At 51.5% G+C, this 7289-nt stretch overlaps 1 pseudogene; it reads right to left on the minus strand.

Annotated features, from left to right (window-relative positions):
- Nucleotides 1-1974: 1974 nt before the first annotated feature.
- Nucleotides 1975-5446, minus strand: LOC103647477 (protein indeterminate-domain 16-like; annotated as a pseudogene).
- Nucleotides 5447-7289: the final 1843 nt, after the last annotated feature.

Genomic DNA, 7289 nt, shown 5'->3' on the forward strand with positions numbered 1-7289 from the left:
GAAGTTATCTAAGTACCACGTACGTGTCTGAACTAATATAAACCGATGTAGCTTAGGGGTATACTACGGACATGAACTGGTATAGAAAAACTCCGTGTCTTGTACTTCCCCGTTTCTTTTTAGTTGTCGCTGGATATTTCAATTTTGTACTATCCAGTGATAACTAAAACGAAACGGAGGAAGTATGCTACTTTTCTCATTCTCTACGCGTCACGTATCTGAACCAATAGAAACCACGTGTCTTGTATGCTACCTTTTTTTTTATTTCTTATACACATATGCTGATCCGTATCGCCGGAGGAGCAAATAATCTGAAAGTTGATGCGCCAGGTAGGAGAAGACTTTGCAATCCATTATTGTGCTTAAGATGTGTCTCATATATCTTCAACTTCGACAACACGGAGAAGATGCAGTTGAGCGCACCAAGATCACCTTATTGGCAGTATGGACTTCATGGCTGATCAGCTTGGAAACTTGCATCTGCAATAACCTGAGCCACATGTGCAAGAAAATGAGCAGCTAGCCACCCTCCTTCTGCATCTGCTTGTTCTTCGTCGAGCTCCACGGGGCCATGGAAGCTGGGCCTGTAGCGCGCTGGCCCATCATATGAACGCACCTCTGCGCTCGGGAGTCGGGAGGCTTCCTTCACCAAGTTTACCTTCGGGACAAGATTTACATGCCTTTTGCAGATCCACGTTTAGTTTCCAATATGGATCCAACATCACTAACATAGCATCTTGACTGAGAAGGGAAGGGACATTGTGATTAGAACCGATTCATCCAGATAATGAACCCTCGACTATATACGGGGCTGCGAGCGACGACGACCCTAAGGTTAATGCCGAATTCGACGACGACACCGCCAATCCGCCCAGGGGGAATTTCTATGATCAGCTGAAATACAACCGCTCGCTTATAAGTTATAAAGGAAAATAATAACGTCTCTAATTAAAAACCATTTATCAAAGTATCCTATGCGTCTTTTATATGAACTTTACAACGCACCAACAAGCGATACATTACTATACTGTGTGTTATGCGTACTACGTAGTAGAGAGCAGAGACCGACCGATGACACATTAAACAACGCTACATGACACTGGTCACTGGAGGCCCGTAGTACGTATATCTATATTCTTCAGAGACCCAGCGCATATCACATGCAGCGCGCACATTTGCGGATCCGCCTTCATGTGGGAGCGCACCGACGAATGTTCTTCCAGCTCCTCCCTATACTAGCCACTAAATAATAAAGCGCTTTACTATTGCTAGATTATTAGCGCGCTTTTGTTCCTGCCGCATTTGCATCTGCATCTGCAAATCGCAAAGCAAGCAGCACAAGCTAGCACTGAAAGACATGCCTGATCTCGTTTGGGCGCCTCTTCGTACGCATACACACATGCACGCATGCAGCAGCTAGCAAACGTGCTGGCAGCGGCAGATGATGCTGTGCGTGGGAGCTTTCTGCATATCTTTCAGTGCGCTACGAGGCGGTACAGATCAGACAGCCAAGACAGACAAGGTGTCGAGGGGAGGCACACAGGCTGCTGGGACGAGGGATCAGCTTCAGCTTCAGCTAGACCGAGAAAGAAAGCCATCCTGGCACAGAAAACCATGCGCGAGTCAGTAGTTAGTATCTGTTTCCATGCCCATCACTATTCCCTAGCTCTAGCTGGCCTCCTACCTCCTCCGCCGGAAGCGTTTCATCATTTCATTTCAGGAGACGTCGAGAGAGGCGGTGTGTTGGCTGATTGGCTCACTGGCTCAAGAGTCAGGATTTCTCATCTCTGGCGTACACGGACGCGTGATTGTGCGTGCTGTTTTGGACTACTAGTGCCATCGCCGAGCCTCAAAGGTTTTGGTCTATCAACAGATTCTTACTCAAGAGAAACAGAATTGATTTGGTGATGCATAGCAGTCTCGTTGAATTAGTCGTGACAAATTAAATATCATGCATGCAAAAGACCCTTATCCTTGGTGGCTGCCCAGTGCCTGATCTTTAATAAAGGCCTTAGGTCATCATCAATTTCTGTTCCATGCATGAGCAACACAATGTTTTTCCAACAAGATCCAATGGGAAGCAAACACCGAAAGATTCCATGCACGTCACAGTAAGTAAAGCTCTAGCAGCTATCCCGTCGTCTTCGATTTGCCTAACGGCTACTGCCTCTCCTATCCTGCTCCTCCTCACAGTCACAGGGCTAGCTCAAACACTAGGCAGCACTACTGGATCGATCCAGCTAGCGATCTTCCACTGTCCACACACTGGACCATCAGGCATCAGCATCTGATTCTATCACACCTCATAACGCACGCGCCAATTCATGCAAGCCCCGCGGCCGGCGTCCCGTTGGCAAAAAAAGCAAGTATTGATTTAGCTAGCGAATAAGAAGCTAGAGGACGTCCTCTCTCACGATGGAGGACATGTAGCAGCAGCTGCAGGCCACCTCGCCGGAACGGCGTCCAGCTGCGGGCGCGCGTGGAACTTGTGGCGGCAGCCGAGGCAGGTGATCTGGAGAAGCGTCGCGTTCACCTGGCGCAAGGCGTGGTCCCGGACCGCGTGGGCGCGGCTCAGCTCCACCTGCGCCTGCCGCCGCATCCGCTTGGCGCTCGCCAGCTCCCGCTCGGCCAGCTCCGCTTGCCGCTTCGCCTGCGCGCGGGCTTCGTCCGCCGCCGCCTTCTCCGCCACAGCTTGCCGCAGCTGCTCCCGCGCCTCCTCCTCCCTCGCTGCGGCCAGCACCTCGTCGCCCGCGTCCCCGCAGACGCCGATGGACAGCTGCAGCTGCATGGCCATGGCGGCGGCGTGGCTCTGTGACGGAGCCGCCGGAGTACGTGGTGGCGCGTCACCGCCCGCGCCGCTGCAGGACGGCGGCATGAGCTGCAGCTCGAGGTTGTGCCCGCCGCGGTGGTGGACCGATGGCGGTGGTGTCCGCGGCGACGGGACTTGTTCGAACCAGTGGAACGCGGCGGTCGATGCAGGGCTTGGAATCGCCGGTGCCGGACCGGCGGGCCAGGCGGCCACCGGGCTGATGGCAATGTCGCTGGACGGGCTGGTGCTCGACGCGGTCCTCGACAGTGACATGGCCGGCGGCGCCTGCTGCTGCGACCCGGCACTAGCAGCAGCCACACCGGCGCCCGCCCGTGCCTGCCCGGCGTTGCAGCTATCCTGGTGCTCTATGAAGCTCTCCACACTGCACATTGGATAGAGACATCATCAGATGAGCCTGGGTCTGCACAGATGAGCACTAATAATCATCAAATTTTCGACGTAGTATACAGGGCTCCCGGGTCCCGGCCTGCCTATAGAAAACACTCCCGTACAGTATCATCTGGAAAAAAAAGGGGGGGAACATTTTGGCTACTAGTAGTACATAGTACATGAGTGCAAAAGACCAAAGATGCCTGCGCGCGTGAACTGAACTCAAGAACAAAAGCCAAGAGCGTAAGCAGAGAGACTTTATTGCATGTGTGAGCAGAATTAACGTCGCTGCTGCTAGGTGCTAGCACGGCGAGAGGATCCAAAGAGGCCGGCTGGCCTCGGAGTCAGCTTGTCAGGCTTGGAGTTTTGGGCCCTGGCGGGGCTGCCGGCTGCGGCGCTACGCCGTGCAGCCATCGAGTGGCGCGCCAAGACGACGCTGGCCTTTGCCCTTCGCCGCGCTGCCCGCTGCAGCGCGGGCACAAAGCCGAAACCCCCAGCAAAAACTTGCAGAACCGTGGAAGCAATAGGAAACTCCCAGCAAGGGAAAGGCCACCACCGACATTGATGCGCACGATCGACACACACAGCTCTGCCCTCGGGAGTTGTGCTCTGATCCACCCTGCCGCCCTTTCCTTTCCCTTGTTTAATGCCGCAATAAAGCAGACATCCCAAAAAGAGAGCGGAGCCGGAGCCGCCGCCGCCGCCGGCAATGTACAGTGTGATGTAAGGTACTCCCCAGAGCCCCGGCCCCCCCGGCTGCCGTGCAGCTGGGGTGGGGTGGTGAACCAAACAGACGAAATAAAAAGAAAGGTGAGAAAAAAACATATTCTGATTTTAGGGTAAGTCTGAGAACTCTATTTTTTTCAAAGAATTCCTATTTTCTTAGAAAAAATAAACAAATTTTAGAAAAATAGAAATCACTTGGAAAAATAGGATTTCCAAACTAACTAGTCCTTAATAGTTTTTCTAATCTTTATGAGAGGCAGAGCTGAGCAGTATGGACTGGAGATAGGCTGTTGAGCGAGCCAAATGAATGATCACTAGGAGAAGTTGGTTACTTTACCGTGAGAAGACGCGGCCGCAGTCGCAGGAGTGGCCGCGGGTGCCGCAGGTCTTGAGGTGGGCCTTGTAGTCGGAGTGGACGGCGTAGGCCTTGGAGCAGCGGGCGCAGGCCCACTGGCGCTGGCCGCTGTGCTTGCGGCGGAAGTGCTTCTTGATGCCGACGAGGTCGCCCAGCGCGTGGGAGGGGTGGTGGTGCAGGCAGCTGGGCTCCGGGCACACGAAGACCCGCTTCCGCGCCGCCTCCCCGGCCTCCCGCTTCAACAGCTTCCACGGCACCTTGTGCCGCCGCCGATGCATCTGCAGGTTCTGGTCGCGCTGGAACCCCTGCCCGCAGATCTCGCACACGTACCGGTCCGACTCCAGCAGCGTCCGCGGCGACAGCGACACCACCTCCGCGTCTGGGTCTGCAGCCATTACCGTACCGCCGCGCATACATACGCGCGCGGACGGGCGTTACTACACATGTTGCAAGATGGATGGATGGATCGACCGATCTAGGAGTCTGCACCCAGCTTATATAGAAGCTACCATGCATGTAGCCAACTGGAGCATATAGACTGCAGACATATGTCGAACGGCTGTCTCTGGATTTGCTTACCTGGTGTGCCGGCGGGCCGGCGCTTCTTCTTTGTAGTGGCGGCGGCGGCGGCGACCGTGGTGGCGATCTGCAGCGAACGGAACGGCTCTGGCGTAGCCTCGTCGGGAGGTGAACAGGCCGAGGGGGCGCAGAAGCCCAACATGGGTGCCGCCGTGCCGGCGAGGCGATCTTGGTGAAGAACAGCGCTAAGAATAGTACGGACTACGGGACAAGAAGAAGAGCCAGAAAACTTGCTCCTTTTATTTCTCCTACCTCTGGTTTGATCAGGCGACGGAGACGGAATGGGATGGGGATTAGATTGGACGTATATATAGCCGCTGAGCGGCAGAGGGGATCAACAACGAGATGGGGGAACAAACAAGAAACGAGATGACGAGAGGTGAATACTGATGAAGTACTACTAGTACAGTAGTACTAGTATAGCCAATAATTACATCTCAGGTTGTGCTGGGATTAGGAATTAGGGAGGGAGGTGGTAGGAAGAAGGGGCCTTGGTGTTGGCTTTTGTGGAGCTGCTACAGTGACAGCACCAAACCAGAGAGAGCCAGAGAGATGATGCACCTTTCCACGCTTGCTTTAGGTTTTAGCAGCTTTCTTTGCGGGGATTACATTACATGAGAAGGAAGGGGAAAGCTGGAGTTGGTGGTGGGTTTGCATGCATTGTGCCCTGTCCTTGCAGCAGAGGAAGAGAACATGGAGATGAGCAATTTGATCATGCATCTCAACGCAATTGATAAAACACCTTTTTGCTGCATGGAAAGGGAGTTTGCAGTGTTTTTGGTCGCTCATCCAATTACTCAGCTACACTGATCTAACTACGAAATAATCGAGGGGCTTAATTTATCTGGCAAAACTGGTTCCGTATAGTAATCCTTTTTTATAGGTGCACTGCCTATAGGTGTCAGGGTTCATTTTTGAGTAAAAATGGTGTTGGTGTTCAATTAAGCAGTAAAAAGAACTTCTAGTTTCAAGAGAATCACACATGTAAAATTGGGTGGGTTGAAGTAGCGGTAGTTCAATTTCAGTCTGGTCCATGAGGAACTGTCTAATCCATGGCTGCAGCACTGTTGCTAGGTAGGCATGTTTATGTGTTCTCCAATAGACAAGGATTTTTTTTTCTCATATCGTGATTAGCACCTACGGCGCTACTGCCTCTGAGTTTGTCATTCTCTCCAGAAGGATTCGGGCGGTCGATCTGGCCGAGTTTATTGACAGATAGGAATGATGGGTTTGGAAGCTTATTGTGCACTCTAGCTATAATAATCCAGTCTAAATTGCTACTAACTGATCGAGTAATAAAATAACATGCATGTCATCTGCAATGCCAGTTGAGTAGCTAGCTTGATGCTAGCCTCCAAATGGAAGGTTTTCTTGCGCCCGGAGGCCGAGCGATAAGCTGTCTCCCAGGGTTTTCGTGGTGGTATAATAAGGTATACTTGATAAGTCAAAGGATAATATAAAGGTAAGAGTGGATATGAAAGTGTTATGAGATAGACTAAACCAAGAGATAAAAAAACATAGTAGTGAAAAGATATGGAGAAGACCTAAGGCCGATTTCATCCTGAGCCAGGCCTAGAGGAAGGAAGTACTAGAGTGTATCAAGATGTTAAAGATTCCTTCGACCACTATGCCATCGCTCCCGATGCAGTAGACCGGGACGACAAGGAATTCAACAACAAGACTGAGCGGGTGAAAGAAGAGTTGTGGGTAAGTCTTTCTCGCATTATATTGTTTAATATATCACATTCGTTGCACATTCTTGAAATAATGTATGGATACATCATCTTTGTATGCAAGATTTCTTCAGATACGAGCCTGGATACGAGGGCACGGTGGATGTGGTGGCTACCGTGAGCTGTAAGAAGCTCGTCATGGATATGCACTACGAGGCACACATATAGGCCATCAACACTAACCACGGCTCCGTCTTTGGAGAGAAGGTGAGCAAGAAGGACGCTAGAACCATATCGTTGACTCGAAGCCAATACTTGCAGTTAACTATAGAACATTAACATCGATATTAAATATGCTTAATTTTATCTTCTCATATGTCTTGTACTTGATTGTTTTGTAGATGATTCCTTATTGGTGCGCCGCACATCCTGAGTGTTGGGAGCAGATGGTGCAAAGGTGGCGCTCGAACGAGTGGTACGAGGTGCACAATGCTAGCCGGGAAAGGTTGATTACGCAATGTCTCTCCCATCACCAAGGTCGTCGTAGGCTCAGTAAATACACATAAGCATGGGTACATGCTCTCTTTTATTTAGTCCAACTTTTGATTAGGCATGATTTATAACCATCTAATTGTTTTTCTCGCAGTCGACGTCACATGGTGGCCAGCCTCGCTCCATCTTCTCGGCGTATGCTATGACCCACAAGGGCAAGGCGACGTCCGACGTCACCTACAACCCAGAGGACAGACCCGAGGCG

Source organism: Zea mays, chromosome 2 (genome assembly GCF_902167145.1).
Source record: "Zea mays cultivar B73 chromosome 2, Zm-B73-REFERENCE-NAM-5.0, whole genome shotgun sequence".
Taxonomy (NCBI): Eukaryota; Viridiplantae; Streptophyta; class Magnoliopsida; order Poales; family Poaceae; genus Zea; species Zea mays.